Source organism: Ursus arctos, unplaced genomic scaffold, assembly GCF_023065955.2.
Source record: "Ursus arctos isolate Adak ecotype North America unplaced genomic scaffold, UrsArc2.0 scaffold_1, whole genome shotgun sequence".
Lineage (NCBI taxonomy): Eukaryota > Metazoa > Chordata > Mammalia > Carnivora > Ursidae > Ursus > Ursus arctos.
The window spans coordinates 91791897-91812677 of record NW_026622763.1 but is presented as its reverse complement, the minus strand read 5'-3'; the positions used below and the strand labels follow the sequence as shown (position 1 = coordinate 91812677).

The 20781-nt window shown below is 45.1% G+C and overlaps 1 protein-coding gene and 2 pseudogenes across 2 annotated transcripts in view; 2 read left to right on the top strand and 1 right to left on the bottom strand.

Moving 5' to 3' along the window:
• Positions 1-20167, bottom strand: part of STK11IP (serine/threonine kinase 11 interacting protein) — a 36493-nt gene extending 16326 nt beyond the window's left edge. For both annotated transcript variants that reach the window (XM_057305088.1, XM_026491846.4), the window contains exon 1: positions 20057-20167. The gene's annotated coding sequence lies outside the window, so the exon portion shown is untranslated. The remainder of the gene's footprint in view (positions 1-20056) is intronic.
• LOC113250417 (transcription and mRNA export factor ENY2-like) lies at positions 4726-5204 on the top strand (annotated as a pseudogene).
• LOC123000668 (UBX domain-containing protein 2B-like) lies at positions 9770-12607 on the top strand (annotated as a pseudogene).
• Positions 20168-20781: the final 614 nt, after the last annotated feature.

Below are 20781 nucleotides of genomic sequence, written 5' to 3'. Positions count from 1 at the left end.
TGGGGCTTGCCAAGATGCCACCTCTGGAGTTACTTTGGACACTCTTTCCTTGATGCTTCTCCAAACTCATTGCTCTTTTTTCCTTCGCTAGTGTCAGACTCACATTGCAATTGGTAATGCCTCACGTGTATCCAGTCTTTTGCTTTTACTGTGTTTCTTTTTAATAACCCCTGAACCTAAAAATTGTTATGCCGGGTTTGAAAATGAGAAAGCAGGTTCACCGAGGCTAGGTTACCTGCGAAGGTCGTTCAATTAGTAACCAATTTCATCAAGACTGCCAAAGTTTCCTGGTTCCAAGTTTCTTGTGGTAGCTGTTTCACCTGGCTCCCTGTCAAAAAAGGACGTCAACTACTGAACTAGATTAAGTAAAGAAAAACGTCTTTTAACAGAATTTGGTTTTCAAGGAGAGGTGTTGTTTTTTTTTTTAATAGGTGCCTTTTCTGCAGAGGGAAATCCAAATGAATCATATGCCACTTGAGGGTGGAAATATGTTATCTTTATCTCAAGTTCCAAAATTTTAAGGATCTTATTCTCTACAGCCAAAATATTTTAAATGGCAATTTATGTCCCTAAACCACACAATTTAGCGTTTATGGGTTACTATGTGATCTGAGCCAAAATGAAGTAATTGGAAGCACATCATGAACAGCAAAGCAGTAGGGGTTCAGTATATTTTTGTTGCATTATTAATCCCAGAGCAGTGATGATTGTCAGTCTCTGTTTATCAGTCACCTGGAACTAGGAAGGGAGGGTTCTCCCATACCCTTTCTGCCAACTCTAACCCTCCTAGGCAAGAAGAGACAGATTGTTTTGAAATTCCTGACATTACGGAGCTGGAGCTTCGAAATCTGTTTCAGGAGTGTCTCCCCAACCCGCTGATTCTGAGAACTGCGCCATATATATTCTGAGAATTGCTCCATTCATATGGATAGACCCTGTAGCCAGATTTGCTCTGCGTCGCTTTGCTTCCCAGAAATGTGAAAGCGGGACAAAGAGAGCAGCAAAGAAAGCTATAAACTACAGAGAAAGAGAGAGGAAAACATCTACTCAGAGAAGCAGCACACAGAGAGAGACTAAATAGTTCTTGTTTCCAGGCCCTCTTGTGAGGCCCACTCCCCCTTCTGCCCTCAGGCTGCAGAGGAGGCCTTGGCCACCTTCCAAAGAATTCCCACCCAACTGTTTTTTGTTTTTTTGGGGTTTTTTTTGCCTAAGTTAGAGTGTATCTCTGTAAATTGCTACCATAAGAACCTTGACTAAGACAAAACCTTTAAAAAAAAAAAAAGGCTGAAATGGGGGGAAGAAAAAGATCCCATTTGCTGAAACGGGGAAAAAATATATACCTGGAACTTTTTGAGAAATATATGAAGGAAACCAGAGAACTTTAAGGACATTAAAAATGACCCAAATAAATGAAAAGTTAACATGTTTCTGATGAGAAGATTTGATATTATAATGATGTCAATTTAATGCCATTTCCATCAAAATCCCGATGGGGAGGTTTTGGAACTTAACAAGTTGATTCTGAAATTCCTCCGGAAGACTCATGAGCACAGCCAAAACATTTTGAGGGAAAAAAAGAATAAGAGGCACTAATAGGGGCCTTGGACTAGCAGTAGCAAAATGTCCTGTAGAGAAAGCGGCAGTAACCACAGAGGCATGATACTGACAAAGAGGTAGACAAAAATGGTTAGATCGATAGAGCACAATACAGAAATAACCATGATTACACGGATTTTTTTTTTTTTTGCTATACATGATAAATTGACTTAATGATGTAAATGATGAGTTGTTCAATAGTTTGAGGACAATGAGCTGTCCTAAAATCAGAAATGCTCAGCTGCACTTTCCAAGCATATGACTAAAACCTCCCAGCACAGCACTGGATCTGGTATTTAAAAGGTACAGCTCATCCAACTCGGGCTTCACTGCTATGTTAATTGTGTGAGGAGAGCAGTGAATTGTAAGCAGCTGCCACTGGTAGCACCCCCCCCCACACACACACACCTTTAATTTCCCTGGGGTAGCCTCTGCAAAATGCTCGTGATCAAAGGGGTAAGGAAAGGTGAGCTGGTTACCAGCTTAGGCAGCCGGGGTGGAGTTCTAGAAGGGAGGAAAGAGTCTTCATACAAGAATGACAAAGTCAGAGGCGCCTGGGTGGCTCAGTTGAGTGTCCGACTCTTGATTTGGGCTCAGGTCATGATCTCGGGGGTTGTGCGATCCAGCCCCTCCTTGGGCTCCAAGCTTGGCACACAGTCTGCTTGAGATTCTCTCTCCCTCTTCTCCCTGCCCCCCCCGTCCCCCCCCACATTGGCACTCTTTCCCTCCCTCTCCCTCTCTCTCTAAAATAAATGAATAAAATCTTAAAAAAAAAAATTGACAAAGTCAGCTACCAGAGAATACAGACCTCAGAGTCCTGGTCCCTCTTGTTTCTGATACCTTTGGAGCAGGCAGGCCCCAAGACTGTTGCCCACAGGGGAACAGAAGTAACAGTTCATTGTTAGGACATGAGCCATTGTCCTAGATCTGGACCTCACTGTTGTGGTGCTCCAGCCTCCTGCAGCAAATCAGATGATGGAGACCTAAGGATTTCTCCAGAACGAAAAGTTCACACTTGAGATTGAGTTGTGGGTAAGGAGGGTGAAATCGGATGATCTACTTGTTTCATTAACTAGGTATCTTCATGGAGTGGGAAAGGGGGGCAAATGGAAGAGAATGAAGAGGTGTGAATATCACCTGCAAAAACAGAGTTGTGGTAAAGGAGTTTTCGCTCAAGGGGTGTCCATGTGCCTGGCACAGACAGCCCCAGGACCCAGTGGTCAGAGGCAGTTCTTGCTACATAAGTTACCACACATTGATTCTCTTGGCACTGCTACCAGACCTAGCCACAAAAGACTGCCCAGGAATTGGCCCGGTTACCAGAGTCAAACATATGGAACAAATCAGCAGCATTACAGGAGGTCTGGCATGAGAACGCCGCGTTAGACCGTGACCAAGCGAGCCCATCAGAGCCTGGTTCCAGGCAAGACTGAACACAAGGCCCATGAAGGGAAAGCCAGAGAAGCAGAAGCAAAGCGAAGCTCGGGATTAAAGAAGCCAGGGCCTGAAAATGGCTGCCTGAAAAGGGAGCAACAAAATGACAATATCGCAGTGACCCAGCAATAGCTCGGAAAGCCCAGCCTGGGGGATTTCACAGTTCTGCAGAAAATGAACGGAGGGAGTCCCTGAGTGGCTTTATAGTAAACCCAAGGTCGCTTGAGAGTGCCTTTAATTCTTTTCATTGTCTCTCCTGGAAACCGCTGGGATCCCATGGGAAGCGGTTTCAGAAGAGCTGTAAGAAAAATGGGAACCTTGTGGTTAAAAGAACCAAAAAGCTACATCCCTCATTCAAACTGCTTGGGAAAGCACAGAAGCCAGCTAGGGAATGGGGAATGGAGGCAGCTGGGAGAAGAGAGGAAAGCAGGCAGGATCCTGGAGAGGAAGAAAACGTTCGTCTCAGGCATAAACCCCCAGAAGGCCCGTGGGCCAAGTCGGCTACATATGTGACACGTGTGTCCTCCATCGCAATTCTTCCTGCACACAGGGCTGGAGAAGGGAGGGCCCTGGTCCACAGCAGGGGAGGGGGCTGCAAGTGCAAGGGCGTAAGACCTGCAGTGGGGGACAAGGAAAGCCAAGAAAAGTGAAATCAAAGGGCTTCGGGTCTCCAGGGCCTGGGAAAGGGGAAGGCACCAGCTACTTTGCAATCTCAGAGCCTGTGTCGAACTTCAAAAAGGGAGAGCAGCCTTTCACTCTCTCATTCGTTCCACAAATATTGACGGAGCCCTGACCGTGTGCCAGAGCCTTTGCTGGATTCCTGGTAAATAAAGGACACAACAGTGTGGCTCTTGTTCTCAAGAAGCTGGCAGTGAGAGGGAAGGACAGACATCAACAATTACGTTTCAACATTGCGTTCACTTCCTATGGCTGTTGTAACAAATCACAGCCAGTTCAGCTGCTTAAGACAGCCGGCATATGTAACCTTGCAGTTGTGAAGGTCAGCAGTCCAAAAGGGATCTCAGTGGGCTAAAGGAAAGGTGTGGGCGGGGCTGTGCTCCCTTCTGGAGGATCCAGAGGAGAATCTATTTCTTGTCTTTTCCAGCTTAAAGAGGCTGCCCACTTTCCTGGCCCCTTCTATCTTCACCGCCAGCAATGGCCAATTGGGTTTTTCATCACATCAATCCCCCTGACACTAACTCTTCTTCCTCCCTGTTCCACATTTAAGGACCCTTGTGATTACATTGAGCCCACCCAGATAATCCAGGCTAATCTCCATATTGTAAGGCCAGCTGACTGGCAACTTTAATTCCATCTGCCATCTGAATTCTCCCTTGGTATCTAGCATAACAGGTTCCAGGGATTAGGACACAGACATCTTGGGGGAAGGGAGGAGGCCATTATTCTGCCTACTGTCAACATGGATGCGTGTTATGGTAGAGATAGTGCTATGGGAGATGGTTCCAGTCCCAGATTGCAAACGGAATACAAGCTGTAGCTTTTCCCTCCCTTCCCAAGTGGTTGGAAATGAAAACACAAAAGATATAAAATTAAGTAACATAGGGTTGCCTGGCTGGCTCAATCGGTAGAGCATATGACTCTTGATCTCTGAGGTTGTAGATTCGAGCCCCACGTTGGGTGTAGAGATTACTTAAAAATAAAATCTTTAAGGAGCTACCGAGGGTCTAGGTCCAGGCAGCCAAAGAGTGTGGTAGGTAACGGTCGTCAGCGCAAGGGTCATTTCGTAGCTGGGAAGGGACTGCCCTCGCCCGTGGTGATGGTGGTTAGCAAGACGAACAAAGACGTGCAGATGGGAGCAGCGATTAACCAAAAGTTGATAGAAACTGGAGAAAAAGAAAGCCTCAAAGAGTGGCTGAGAGCTAAATTAATTGAATGTGGCTGGAAGGACGAGTTGAAGACGCGCTATAAAGAGGTAATTTAAGAAAAAGGACTAGAACACGTTACTGTTGATGACTTGGTGGCTGAAATCACGCCAAAAGGCAGAGCCCTGGTACCTGACAGTATAAAGAAGGAGCTCCTACAAAGAATAAGAACATTCCTTGCTCAGCATGCCAGTCTCTAAGATTGAATTAGATTGTGTTGTTTTGTGGTTTTATTTCTGAAAGTAAAACTTGCCACAAGTTAGGAATCGACTTCCCAAAATAAAATCCTTTTTTGTATGATGGTATACAGTTTTCAGTAATGATGTATACATTGTATTGATTTTTTCCCCTAAATGTGTTATTTTAATAAATATCTCATGAATGGGAAAAAATTAAAAAATAAAAATAAAATCTTTAAAAATAAGTAATATAAATGCATAATCACCCTGGGCAACAAGGAGAGCCCTTGGTGGATCAGAAACCATGAGAATTCCCTGAAAGCTGGCTGGCAGGTAGCAACCGGTCGGAAAAGAAAACCACAGCCCCAAATGTGCAGAGCGACCGACTGACTGCTGCAGCAGTTGACAACAAAATCACTCCAGGCTCAGAGAGGGTGGGTCCTGGGGGCTTTGGGGCTCAGAAGTCACCAACAAGGCACTGATGACTCAGGGTGCCACAACAGGTGCAACCAAGCATGTTAACCACCCCCCACCCCCTCCCCCTTCTTGTCTTCTGGGGCCAAGAAACTCCAGCAGGATTACCTGCCTCCCGTGAGAGCAGTGAATATGAGATCATTAGGTGAAAGGAAGGACATGGTTCCTCATGGCTGGTGACACCTAGGAGGAAAGGGAAGCACCATTTGCAGAAGATGAGGGGTCAAAATACCCCCCATCAGTATACGCCCACTGCCATTTATTGACAATATATCACAATGTGCACCATGACATTGTCTCATCCCCCTTTTGCTAAAGAGCCTAGAAATGGAGAGCACAAATGGTCTAACAGGAAATCGCTGATAAAAGATGAGCCTCTGGGACGCCTGGGTGGATCAGATGGTTAAGTCGGCCTTCGGCTTAGGTCATGATCCCTGGGTCCTGGGATTGAGTCCCACATGGGGTCCCACATTGCTCAGCAGGGAGCCTGCTTCTTCCTCTCCCTCTGCCTGCCACTCCCCCTGCTTGTGTTGTCTCTCTCTCTGTCAAACAAATAAATAAAATCTTAAAAAAAAAAGCTTCTAATGAGCAATTACCAAACATATGAAAAATACAGAAAGTGTTTATTGAAAGGAAAATCTAAGATGTACAGAGGATCGATGTAAAACTTTCAATATCAGTTAATAAGAGTTCTGAAGTAGAGGGGTGCCTGGGTGGCTCAGTCGGTTAAACATCTGCCTTCAGCTCAAGTCATGATCCCAGCGTCCTGGGATCAAGCCCCACGCTGTGAGCCCCGCTCTGTGAGCCCCGTGTTAGGCTCTATGCTCAGTGGGGACTCTGCTTCTCCCTCTTCCTCTGTCCCTCCCCCCCACTCTCTCTCCCTCTCAAATAAATAAATAAAATCTTTTTTAAAAAAGAAGAGTTCTGAAGTAGAAAATACAATGGGAGAGGAAGTTTTATTTATTACTTTTTAAATTTATTTTATTTAGATTCAATTAATTAAAGCATAGTGTATTATTAATTTCAGAGGTAGATTTCAGTGATTCATCAGTTTTATATAACATCCAGTGCTCTTTACATCACATGCCCTCCTTAATGCCCATGACATGGTTACCACCACCCCCAGCAACCCTCAGTTTGGTTCTTTTTTTTTTTTTAAGATTTTATTTATTTATTTGACAGTGAGAGAGAGAACACAAGCAGGGGAGTGGCAGGCAGAGGAAGAGGGAGAAGCAGGCTCCCCGCTGAGCAGAGAGCCCAACTTGGGGCTCAATCGCAGAACCCTGGGATCATGACCTGAGCTGAAGGCAGATGCTTAACCGAATGCACCACCCAGGAGCCCCTCTCAGTTTGTTGCCTATAGTTAAGAGTCTCTTATGGTATCTCTTGCCCTCTGATTTTGGCTTGTTTTATTTTTCCCTCCCTTCCCCTATGATCCTGTTTCTTAAATTCCACATATGAGTGAAATCATATAATAATTGTCTTCCTATGACTGACTTATTTCGTTTAGCATAATACCCTCTAGTTACATCCACGTCGTTGCAAATGCCAAGATTTCATTCTTCTTGATGGCTGAGTACTATTCCATTATATATAGACCACATCTCCTTTATCCATTCATCTGTCAATGGACATCTGGGCTCTTTCCATAGTTTGGTTATTGTGGACATTGCTGCTATAAGCATTGGGGTGCAGGTGCCCCTTCAGATCACTACATTTGTATCTTTGGGGTAAATACCTAGTAGAGCAATTGCTGGATCTTAGGGTAGCTCTACTTTTAACTTTTTGAGGACCCTCCATGCTGTTTTCCAGAATGGCTGTACCAACTTGCATTCCCACCAGCAGAGTAAGAGGATTCCCCGTTCTCCACATCCTCGCCAACATTTGTTGTTTCCTGACTTGTTAATTTTAGCCATTCGGACTGGTGTGAGGTGGTATCTCATTGTGGTTTTGATCTGTATTTCCCTGATGCCGAGTGATGTCGAGCACTTTTTCATATGTCTGTTGGCCATTTGGATGTCTTCTTTGCAGAAATGTCTGTTCTTGTCTCTGCCCATTTCTTGACTGGATTATTTGTTCTTTGGGTGTTGAATTTGACAAGTTCTTTATAGATTTTGGATATTAGCCTTTTATCTGACAAGATATTTGCAAATACCTTCTCCCATTCTGTAGGTTGTTTTTTGGTTTTGTCGACAGTTTCCTTTGCCAGGCAAAAACTTTTTATCTTGATGAAGTCCCAATAGTTTGTTTTTGCCTTTGTTTCCCTTGCCTTTGGAGACGTGTCTAGCAAGAAGTTGCCATGGCCCACGTCAAAGAGGTTGCTGCCTGTGTTCTTCTCTAGGATTTTGATGGATTCCTGTCTCACATTTAGGTCTTTCAGCCATTTTGAGTTTATTTTTGTATGTGGTTTAAGAAAATGGTCCAGTTTCATTCTTGTGCATGTGACTGTCCAATTTTCCCAGCACCATTTGTCGAAGAGACTGTCTTTTTTCCATTGGTTATTCTTTCCTGCTTTGTCAAAGACTAGTTGACCATAGAATTGAGGGTCCATTTCTGGGCTCTCTATTATGTTCCATTGATTTATGTGTCTGTTTTTGTACCAGTACCTTGATGATTACAGCTTTGTAACATAGCCTGAAGTCCAGAATTGTGATGCCACTAACTTTGATTTTCTTTTTCAACCTTCCTTTGGCTATTTGGGGTCTTTTCTGGTTCCATACAAATTTTAGGATTATTTGTTCCAGCTCTGTGACAAATGTTGAAGGTATTTTGATTGGGATTGCATTGAATGTATAGATTGCTCTGGGTAGCATAGACATTTTAACATTTGTTCTTCCAATCCATGAGCGTGGAATGTTTTTCCATTTCTTTGTGTCTTCAATTTCTTTCATAAGTGTTCTATAGTTTTCAGGGCACAAATCCTTTACCTCTTTGGTTAGGTTTATTCCTAAGTATCTCATGGTTTTTGGTGCAATTGTAAATAGAATCAATTCCTTAATTGCTCTTTCTTCCATCTCATCATTAGCGTAGAGAAATGCAACTGATTTCTGTGCATTGATTTTTTTTTAAGATTTTATTTATTTATTTGACAGAGGAGAGACAGCTAGTGAGAGAGGGAACACAAGCAGGGAGAGTGGGAGAGGAAGAAGCAGGCTTCCCAGCGGAGCAGGGAGCCCGATGCGGGGCTCGATCCCAGGACTCTGGGATCACGCCCTGAGCCAAAGGCAGATGCCCAACGACTGAGCCACCCAGGAGCCCCCTGTGCATTGATTCTATATCCTGCCCCTTTGCTGAATTCCCATATGAGTTCTAGCAATTTTGGAGTGGAGTCTTTTGGGTTTTCCACATAGAGTATCATGTCGTCTGCAAAGAGTGAGAGTTTGACTTCTCTGCTGATTTGGATGTCTTTTATTTCTTTTTGTTGTCTGGTTGCTGAAGCTAAGACTTCTAGTACTATGCTGAACAACAGTGGTGAGAGTGGACATGCCTGCCATGTTCCTGACCTTAGGAGAAAAGCTCTCAGTTTCTCCCCATTGAGAATGATATTCGCTGTGGACTTTTCGTATATGGCTTTTATGATATTGAGTTATGTTTCTTCTATCCCTACACCATGAAGAGTTTTAATCAAGAAAGGATGCTGTATTTTGTCAAATGCTTTTTCTGCATCTATTGAAAGGATCATATGGTTCTTGTCCTTTTTTTTTTTTTAAAGATTTTATTTATTTGACAGAGATAGAGACAGCCAGCGAGAGAGGGAACACAAGCAGGGGGAGTGGGAGAGGAAGAAGCAGGCTCATAGTGGAGGAGCCTGATGTGGGGCTCGATCCCACAACGCCGGGATCACGCCCTGAGCCAAAGGCAGACGCTTAACCACTGTGCCACCCAGGTGCCCCTCTTGTCCTTTCTTTTATTAATGTAGTGTAACACATTGATTTATGGATGTTGAACCACTTTTGCAGCCCAGGAATAAATCCCACTTGGTCGTGGTGAATAATCCTTTTGGTGTACTGTTGGATCCTATTGGCTAGTACCTTGCTGGAATTTTTGCATCCGTATTCATCAGAGATATTGGTCTGTAATTGTGAGAGGAAGTTTAATTCAAATAAATAAGAGAGGAAAACGTCCCAGGGTTGAAGAAAACCATGAACCTTCAGTTGGAAAGGGCCCGCCAAATGCCAGTTAGGATCCTTTTATAGAACCAACATGCAGTTCTATTGTGATGCAGTTGCAGATGCCAGGCATGGAGGAAATCCTGACAACTTCCTACAAGGGGGAAAAAAAGGTGAACTACAAAGTTATAACCACTGTATTGACAGGAAGTCTCTCATTGAAATGCAGGAGCAAGAAAAAAAAAAGGAAAGAATGTTTAAAGTTCAGAAGAAAAACATCTTTTTTTTTAGTGGAAAGAGTCCTTTATTTTTTTATTTTTTTAAGGAAGCGCTATGCCCAATGTGGGGCTCGAACTCATGACCCCAAGATCAAGAGTCACATGCTAAACAATGAATCATGGACACTACATCAAAATCTAATGATGTACTGTATGGTCACTAACATATCATAATTTTAAAAAATAAATAAATAAATTTTTAAAAAAACAAAAGAGTTCCATGCTCTACTGACTGAGGCCACCAGGTACCCCAAGAGGAAAAATCTCTTTGAATCTAGAATCACATACACAGCCCAAACATCGTTCAAGTGAAAATAAAAGGACTTTTTCAGCTGGGAGGGGACTCCAGAAGTTTAACACTTATAGACTTACTCTGAAGTAAATATAAAGGAGGATAGATCAGCACTAAGAAAAAATGAATCCAATGGGTAGTAAGGAGGGCATGTATTGCATGGTGCACTGGGTGTTATACGCAAATAATGAATCATCAAACTTTACATCAGAAACCAGGGATGTACTGTACGGTGACTAACATAATATAATAAAAAAAATTAAAATTAAAAAAAATGAATCAGAGAGGAAGAAGTGAGGAGGCAAACTGCAGGGGTAAGCAAAGACTTTAGTAAACTCATTCAAACTAAAAAGTAGGAAAAAAGAGGCATGCAGGCACACACAGGAGATAGGGAAGGAGGAAAAAAAGAAACAATCAAAGGATAAGAGTGGAGGAGATGGCTGGAGAGGCCTGGAGGGTAGGAGAGGAGGTCTACAGGGCCGAGGGCCCCAAGCACACAGGATTTGCAGAACTTTCCTTTTTAAGTAGGCTCCACACCTAAATAGGGCTTGAACTCAAGACCCTGAGATCAAGAGTCACATGTTCTATCAACTGAGCCAGCCGCGGGCCCCAGAATTTACAGAATGTAATAAGAATGTGAAGACCTGGGGCACCTGGGTGGCTCAGTTGGTGAAGCATCCAACTCTTGATCTCAGCTCAGGTCTTGATCTCAGTGTTGTGAGTTCAAGACCCACGCTGGGCGTGGAGTCTACTTAAAAAAAAAAAATGTGAAGACTTTGCAAAGAAACCCCAAAACAACCAAAGTGATGATGTATCAAGAAATAACTTGGCCTTGGGGGCGCCTGGGTGGCACAGTTGTTAAGCGTCTGCCTTCGGCTCAGGGCGTGATCGTGATCCTGGCGTTCCGGGATCGAGCCCCACATCAGGCTCTTCCACTAGGAGCCTGCTTCTTCCTCTCCCACTCCCCCTGCTTGTGTTCCCTCTCTCGCTGGCTGTCTCTGTCTAATAAATAAATAAATAAATCTTTAAAAAAAAAAGAAAGAAAGAAAGAAAGAACTTGGCCTTGGCAGAATTAGTTAAAAATGAAATGAAATGCAAATCTTCCAAATGTGACAGGCCTACAGTTACAGTTTTTAAAAGCACACGCACACCCCCTCAAAGGCTTTCCTTCTATTGGAGATACGTTCCCTTGGATAAGGTGCTGACCACATCACTCCCCTGTAAGGTTCTATGCCAGCAAACGTGAGTACAAAGGATCCCATGTAATTCAACCTTCAACTGGAAAAGTTGTGAATGAACTTTTCAAAGAGGCAAGGGAACGTGGGACTGTCCCTCTGAATGAAGCCACAAGAGCTTTGAGCGATGACAAATCAAAGTCATTTGCATGTAGTGGGTACAGAGTGGGGCATTCCTTTCATAAGCTGTCTGAATACATCTATGGAGAAAATCAGCTACAAGTCGTTCAAATTTTGCTTATAACAGTTTCAGCAACAGCTTCAGTTTAGATGATGGGGAGTTGAAACCATACAGTGACCCAACAAATGCTCCAATTCTGGAGTCTGTTTAGAGAAGGGTGATTCTGCGCGTATGCCTGAAATCCAGCAACTTACATGAGAAATTCTTTAAAGGGACATTACTGCTGGCAGAAGACTTCAAAACAGACTCCCCTTGAACTTCAGTGCCCGGTTCATGGTGGCCAAGTGAATTTGGACATGGAGAATCCTCATGATGAAGCACACCTAAAACCTAGAATAAGGTTCAGGGCTTTTAGTGGAGAAAAGCAGGCCTTACACCTGAAAGAGTCAGCACACCTTCCTCTCCAGAAGAGGAAGAGAAGTCAATACTTAATGCAGTTGTGCTTATCGATGATTCAGGGCCAACCACAAAAATGTAAACCGGGGGTACCTGGCTGGCTCCCTCAGGAGACAATGTGACTCTTCATCTCAGGATCATGAGTGTGAGCCCCACACTGGGCATAGAGGTTGCTTAAAAAAAATTCTCAAATCCAGTTAAAATGATGACAGTCATCTGATACAAAGATTCGATAGTGCACACAGGTCCCTGGATGTTGGGGACTTTTTTGGACAGTCTTGTCCTGAATTTGCAACTTTTTTTTTTAAGATTTTATTTATTTATTCGACAGAGAGAGAGACAGCCAATGAGAGAGAGAACACAAGCAGAGGGAGTGGGAGAGGAAGAAGCAGGTTCCCAGCAGAGAAGCCTGATGCGGGGCTCAATCCCAGGACTCTGGGATCATGCCCTGAGCCGAAGGCAGATGCTTAATGACTGCAACACCCAGGCGCCCCTGAATTTGCAACTTAAAGAAGACTTTATTCTTGTGACTTCATTTCCAGGGAGCTGATGGAAAGCCTACCACAAGAAGCAGATATTGTTTTTTTTTTTTTAAGATTTTTATTTATTTGACAGAGAGAGACACAGCGAGAGAGGGAACACAAGCAGAGGGAGAGGGAGAAGCAGGCTTCCCGCTGAGCACGGAGCCCGACGCGGGGCTCGATCCCAGGGTGCTGGGATCGTGACCTGAGCCGAAGGCAGACACTTAACGACTGAGCCATCCAGGTGCCCCAGAGCAAATATTCTTAATAGAGTTGACCCCTGAACACTGCAGGGACTAGGGGTGCTGACCCCTCCCCCCACAGTTGAAAATCCATGTATCACTTCGACTTTCCCAAACCTTAACTACTAATAACCTACTGTTGACCAGAGCCTTGAGGATAACATGAAGTTGATGAACATGTATTTTGTATGCTATATTATTATATACTGTATTCTTTTAATAAATCGAAAGGAAAGGAAATGGTATTAAGAAAATCATAAGGAAAGGAAAACACATTTACAGGACTGTACTGTGTTTATCAGGAAAACTCTACGTATGAATGGACTCACAGTTCAAACCCATGTTGTTCAAGGATCAACTGTACTATGATGCTTGAGCAACTAAAATAATATTGCTCCTGGGGCGCCTGGGTGGCTCAGTGGGTTAAGCATATGCCTTCAGCTCAGGTCATGATCTCAGGGTCCTGGGATCGAGCCCTGCATCGGGCTCTCTGCTCAGCACCGAGTCTGCTTCTCCCTCTCCCTCTCCCTCTGTGATCTCTCTCACTCTCAGTCTCTCAAATAAATAAAATCTTTTTATAAATAAAATAAAATAAAATAAAATAAAATAAAATAGCTCCTATCCATGAAGTAGTGGGTAGGAAAGATGATGTGCCATATTAATTAATATCTTTCTTTAAAATTTTTATTTATTTATTTTTACTTATTTATTAAAGATTTTATGTATTTATTTGTCAGAGAGAGAGCACAAGCAGGAGGAGCAGCAGGCAGAAGGAGAAGCAGGCTCCCTGCTGAGGAAGAAGCCCCAGGTGGGACTCCATCCCAGGACCCTGGGATCACGACCTGAGCTGAAATCAAGAGTCAGATTCTTAACCGACAGAGCCACCCAGGCACCCCCAAGGTTTGTTGTTGTCGTTGTTGTTGTTTTTAATAATCCTTACACCCAACAGGGGCTTGAACTCACAACCTAAAATCACGAGTCTTGCCCTCCACATACTGGAGCCAGCCAGGCGCCCCAAGAATACTTTACAATGGAGTCATTACAGTCTCTCTCAGAGCCTGTTCTGATCACATTCATTTATTCATTCAACACAGTCTTCTAGGGAACCCACTATATACACTGAAAACTGTTCTAATTGCTCAACTCAGAGTATATTTTACTCCAGGACAAACTAGTGTAGAAACTCAGGAGTGTATTTTCTGTCAGACACACTGGGTCTAAGGAATGACCAGCATTAAGTGTTTGCATTTCTGCTGAAGCCAAGCATTTTGTGATGAGGTCAGAGAAATCAGGAATGATAGAAAAGCTTTTTTCGTCTTCCCAGATATCACTTCATCTTTGGTCACTACTCCTGATTACTTTCCTATTACTGCCATAACAGATTACTACAAATTTAGTGCCTTAAAAGAGCACAGATTTTCAATCTTACGATTCTATACATTAGAAGCCCACCATGGGGGTTGCTGGGCTAAAATGAAGGTGACAAGGATGCCTGGGTGGCTCGGTCAGTTAGGTGTCTGCCTTCAGCTCAGGTCATGATCCCAGAGTTCTCGGATGGGATCGAGTCCTGCATGGAGCTCATTGCTCAGCAGGGAGCCTGCTTCTCCCTCTGCCTGCTGCTCCCCCTGCTTGTGCACGCTCTCTCTCTCCCTCTCTGTCTGACAAATAAATAAATAAGCTCTTAAAAAATAAAATAAAATAAAATAAAATAAGTGACAGCAGGGCTGCATTTTTTTCAGGAGGCTCTAGGGGAGAATCACTTCCTTACCTTTCCAGCCTCTAGAGCCTGCCTGCATTTCTTGGCTCGTAGCCCCCTTTGCGCACCTTTCCGCCCCTTCTCTGCAACAGCCAGAGAAGGTTCTCTGTGCTTATGGACTCGTGATTACATTGGTCCACTGGATAATGCATTATTATCTCCCCATCTTAAAGTCTGTAGGAACCTCAATCACACCTGCAAAGTCAGTGGCCTTTGCCATGTTAATTAACACATCACGGCTTCCTTCTGGTAGCTCCGGGGGAAAACCTGTCCTTGCCTCTTCCAATTTGCAAAGGCTGCTGGCATCCCTTGGCTCAAGGCCATATCTCGGCAATCTCTGCTTCTGGCCTTCCATCTTTTACACTTTTGATTCTCCTGCCTCCCTCTTACACCGATCCGTGTGATCACATTTTTAAAGATTTATTTATTGATTTTAGAGAGGGGGAGAGGGGGAGAGGGGCAGAGGGAGAGAGAGAATCCCCAGCAGATTCCCCGCTGAGCGAGGAGCCCGATGTGGAGCTTGATCTCAGGATCCTGAGATCATAACCTGAGCGGAAATCAAGAGTCCAACGCTCAACCGACTGAGCCCCCCAGGCACCCCCCTTGTGATTACATTTAGCTTACCTAGATGATCCAGAATAATCTCTTCATCTCAAAATGCTCGACTTAATCATATCTGTAAAGTTCCCTTTATCATATAAGGTAACCTATACACAGATTTGGGGGTCAGGACATGAACATTTTTGGAGGGCCATTATCCTGCCTGCCATGGTCTACCTTTGCCCCCGAAGTTTGCATCCATCCCAAATAAACGCACCCCATCCAAAGGTGCTCAAAAGCCTCCACCCATTACAGCATCAACTCAGAGTCCAAAATTTTATCCGAATCTCACCATCTTGAAAGTCCCCAATCTCATTATTTCAATTATCTGACGTTTGGGTGAGGACTTGGGTATGATTCCTGGGGCACAATGGCTCTCCATCTATGCCCCCGTGCACCGAGAGAACACGGTCTTGGCTCCCAGATATAATGGTAGGACAGTCCTAGAATAATGGTTCCAGACATTCCCATGCAAAAAGCAGAAAATGGAATGAAGGAAGGAGCCACCAACGTCCCAAACAATGTAGAAATCCAGCCAGGCAGCCAGCATTCATTAGGTTTTAAGGCCTGGGAATAAACTGTGACCCCTAGGTCCGTGCTGTGGGCCTGTGACTCCTCCTCAGAGCTCTTCCCTTTTCCATGAGCGGTGGTGGCACGTGTTTGTAGCTGACGAGTTTTATCAGCTTGTTTCCTGCCTGGAGGTCAGCAATACTTTCACACAGGCTGCGGAGTGTTTGCTCCGTTTAGTCATTTTCCTGAGTTCTGTTCATTAAATTCCTGCAATCGTTGTAACATTTAAAAATGTATAATCCTCTCAAGAAAGATGTCACAATGATGAGTAAGACAACCATGGGTGAGATCAGTCGTTTTGCATGATGTATGTGACCAAAATGTGTGACGTGTCTGGCTTACCGATAAAGAATGTTTTCATTGGGGGAAAAAAAAAAGGACACGGCATTTCAGAGATTGAAAGTGATTGACTAAAAAAAAATGAGGGGTGCACCTGGGTGGCTCAGTCAGTTGATGGTTTGCCTTCGGCTCAGGTCATGATCCCAGGGTCCTGGAATCGAGCCCCGCATCAGGCTCCCTGCCCGCAGGGAGCCTGGTCTCCGTCTCCCTCTGCCTGCCGTTCCCCCTACTCGTGCTCTCTCTCTCTGTCAAAGAAATAAATAAAATCTTAAAAAAAAAAAAAAAGAACCATGAAGGGCCTTATTTTTTTTTTAATTAAAATAAATAAATAATAAATTTTTTAAAAATGACGGGGTGCCTGGGTGGCTCAGTCAGTTAAACATCTGCCTTGGGCTCGGATCATGATCGCAGGGTCGTGGGATCAGGCCCTGCATCAACCTCCCTGCTCAGCAGCGAGTCTGCTTCTCCCTCTCCCTGTGCCCCTCCCCCCTGCTCCTGTGTTCGAGCATGCTCACTCTCTGTCTCTCAAATAAAAAAATAAAATCTTAAAAAAAAAAAATGACAGAAAGAAATTGCTATCTTCACAAATGTCCTGGGGCTAGAATGTCTTCCTTATCAATGGACACAGTTTATCTCTTCGAAAGGGCATATTTGAAGAACAGTAGACTCTCGAACCAGACTTCTGGAGTCCCAGTCCTGGCTTCACCACTTATTAGGGATGTGACTCTGGGGAAATTGTTTAATCTCTCTGTACCTCAGTTTTCTCATCTGTGCAATGGGTATGATTTCAGTGCCTGCCTCACAGGATGGTTATGAGGATTGCATGAGCTTTTACTTATAACATGCCTGGCACGTAGTAAGTTCTGTATACGTGTTTGTTATATAAATAATTAAATTAACAACAGAAGATCATTTGGTGCGGGGAGTGTGATTTCTAAGAGGAAAAAAAAGGTAATGGTAGGACTGGAAATAAAATCAAAAAAAGCCCTCAGAACATAAGGGAAAAGAGTTTCAGTGCAATGCATAAGGCATGATACCATTTGTGGGGGAAAAAGCTATTTCTACAAGGTATGTGTCTGTATGTAAACTCATAGAAATGCCTCTGGCAGGATACTTAGCTCTCTGGAGGGGACAGCCAAGGAGAACCTCAGCCTTATTTTGCACATTTGAACCGTTACCATGAGAACATATCTGTGTGTTCTTTGTGAAACTTTGTTTTGCTTTGTTTTTTTTTTTTTTGAAAATCAACGTTAAAAAACAAAGCTCTGAGGAAGCAATGAGGATGAGTGGGTAGAGCTCTGCCTTCTGGGAGTGAAGGGAAGTCACAGAAGAGATGACATCAGAATTGGATCTTCAAGGAGGCGTCGCCTGAAGAAAAGAGATTGCTGAAGGCGGCGCAGCTGGAGAAGAAAAGGATGTATTTGAGGCAGGATCGGAACTCGAACAGAGTTCTGGCATGTGTGGCTGGGCGAGGAGAGGAAGGGAGGGTCAGGTCTGAGATGGGGCTGTGCAGATGGGTTTAGGGTCGGTCATAAAGGGCTGCTGTACACTCAGAGGGGCTTGAACTTTGTGGAGACAACTTTTTAACCCGCGTCAGGGATATGATCACAAAAGAAGTATCCTTTGGCAGCCAGGTGGCAAGTGGACCGGACAGGTAGGGAACGGATGCGTGGGGACTGGTTAAGGAGGCTGCTGCCCTCACTGTCCCTCGGGAATTGCTCCAGAAGTGACAGAATAGTGTCAGAATTGGTCTTGATTTTATTTTATTTTTTTTTAAAGATTTTATTTATTTATTCGACAGAGATAGAGACAGCCAGCGAGAGAGGGAACACAAGCAGGGGGAGTGGGAGAGGAAGAAGCAGGCTCATAGCGGAGGAGTCTGATGTGGGGCTCGATCCCATAACGCCGGGATCACGCCCTGAGCCAAAAGCAGTGGTCTTGATTTTAAAGAGAATTAGGAAGAGGTATCCATGGTACCTGAGTCTCAGCATCGACTCCGAGTTTTTGTGGTAACCGTATCCTGCTTTGGGTAATCACCTTTTCTCACCTTTAGCCTTTGTGCTTTTGGCTCTGGGCTCCAGAGGTAGGACACGGGATATAAGTCATTATCTCATTCTGTCCCCTCAGCCACCTTTCCTGGAGGAGCACATGATCCCAAGCAGGACAATCAGGCCCACCAAGACCCATTCTGGGACATCCGGAAGCCAACCCCCTCCTGAGACCAGGTGTGACATGATGGGAACCTGGAGCCGCTCAAGCTGCCATGTGCCCCAGGGAAGGAGAGCCTAGAGCTGGGTCTTGGCAGCCTCTTTGCAGCCCCACCCAGATCAAGACAAACCTGAGCCAGCCGTGGCCACAGACTTCTCACAAGCCAGTGATTTTTAAATTAAATTTAATTTAATTTAGTTTGGGGATGCCTGGGTGGCTCAGTCAGTTAAGCGTCTGCCTTCAGCTTGGGTCATGATCCCAGGGGTCCTGGGATCAAGCCCCATGCAGGCTCTCTGCTCAGCGGAGAGTCTGCTTCTCCCTCTCCCTCTGCCTGCCCTGCTCTCCCTGCTTGTGCTCACTCTCTCTCTCTCTCACTGACAAATAAATAAACAAAATCTTTTTAAAAAATTAATTTAGTTTGGTTTAATTCAGTTCGAGTGGCGTTTTCTGTCCAAACTGACTCTGAATTAAGAGTATTCAGCGTTTCTAATGATTAGCCCTGGGAACGAAGAGCATCTCTGAAATCTATTGCTATTAGTCTCTTGGTAAGAAATGAGGATGTCCTTAGCCACTGCCAGTGCCTCTTAGGGAGGGGAGGAAGTGTCATTCTGATTTGCTAAGTTAACAGAATCTAATAAGGCTTTAAAGATGCTGGAAGGGGTGGCCCAGACCAGTGTGACTCCCAGACTTTGGGATTTCACAGAATTCAGCAGCAAAATTAAAAAGACAAATCTTAGGGTTCAAATTAGAATGCCAAGTGTTTTTTGCTTTTTTTTTTTTTTTTTTTAGATTTTTTTAAGAGAGAGGGTGCGCAGAGGGAGGGGCAGAGGGAGACAGAAAACAAGAGAATCTCAGGCAGACTCCTCACTGAACACGGAGCCTGTCCCAGAGATCATGACCTGAGCCAAAACCAAGAGTCAGACGCCCAACTGACTAAGCCACCCAGCTGCCCCTAAAATTGCCAAGTTTTAATTTTGTTAAGTAATCATAAAAGAATATATCATAAAATACCATAAAAGAAGTGCTTTTGCTCTCTCTCTCACACACACGTATACACACACACACACACACAGAGAAAGGATAACTTTCAAATACAGGATATCCCTTTAAAATGAATACCTCTGGCTTTGGGAAAGACTACATTGTACTCCTGTCTCTCTCTCTCTGTCTCACATACGTGAAAACTTTTTACTAGCAATGCCTAGTGGAGAATCCCGTGCCCCTCGGTAGAGTCCCCACCCCTCAGATGTCATCCACATCCCTGGGACAGGGCAAGTTTGAACAACACAGGGTCCCAGGCCTAGGAGGAGGGTTGCAGATCCCAGGGAAAGGTCTCACTCAAGGCAGGGAGGATCGGCCAAGGGAAGCCAGGCAGCGAGAGCACGAAGCTCAGAGAGACTTGAGGAGAATCTCCCCTTCCCACCACTGCCCGAGCCCCACCAGCCCTCTCGCCCGTCCACCGCCTGAGTAGGGAGACCAGGAGCCCAGGCTAGTTGCAGGGCTGGGTCTAGAGGAATGTGCTGGGAGAGACCGGAGACTGTGAACAGGCAGGGTCCCCCCTCCCGAGCAGCAGCTGCCTCGCTGGGAACTCAGCATCAACAGACACCGGGGCCAGCTCCTGAGTGTGGAGCTGGGCTGCTCTCCTGTGCCTGGAGGAAGAGTAGCTCTGTCAGCTCAGCTCTGAGAGGGGGAAGACGTTAGCCTAGGGGCGAAGGGATGGGAGTCTCTCCCCTCCACAGCCCCTTCCTGGGGCAGGCACTTACCCACCCAGTGAAGCGGGGTTCGTAGGTAGGAGTCTTTGATGAGTCACTGGTAGCACACATGCGCACTGTGGTTGTGCGGTCAATACCAGAAAGTGCTCCAACTTTCAGTCACGGGGATCTGAACATCCCCCCTTTTAAAGGGAGACTGGATGGAAGCTGCTGGCTGAGAGCCAGGACCCTGGGGCAAGGGCGGAAGGACGATCAGACAGAGGAGAGTAAACTAAGCAGGGAGGAAGGCCAGGGAAGCAGGGCCCTGACAAGGCAGGCAGGAATGGACTGATAGGGGACACAACGGGAAGAGAAGAGGACTCTTTGCACCCGGCTCTGGACGCGGAGCATGTGCGCAAAGAGCATACACAGATGGACACGGGAGCCTGTTTCCTCGGTGGCAGGCTTTGCTTTTCCACACCTCTGACATTGAGCACTGAGTTAAGAAGTCAGTGTAACGATACACAGGGCACATTCAGGAAACCAAAGGCCGAACTGAATTCCAGTTCGCCAGGCCGCACGGAGTCCGTGTCAAGAGCCAGTGGTAGATTCAAGGGCGTCCCGGGAGCCTCAGCAAGTTAAAATCCTCAGGTCTTCATGCTCCCCCCTCTCTGCCCTTGTCAACTTTCGGACCCTGCCGACTCATCCGTCTTTGCCTTATTTCCCACCCAAGTTCCTGAGAAACCCAGGATCTAAGCTGCTCCGAGCGTCTGTCTCCAGTGGGCCCCTGAAAACCA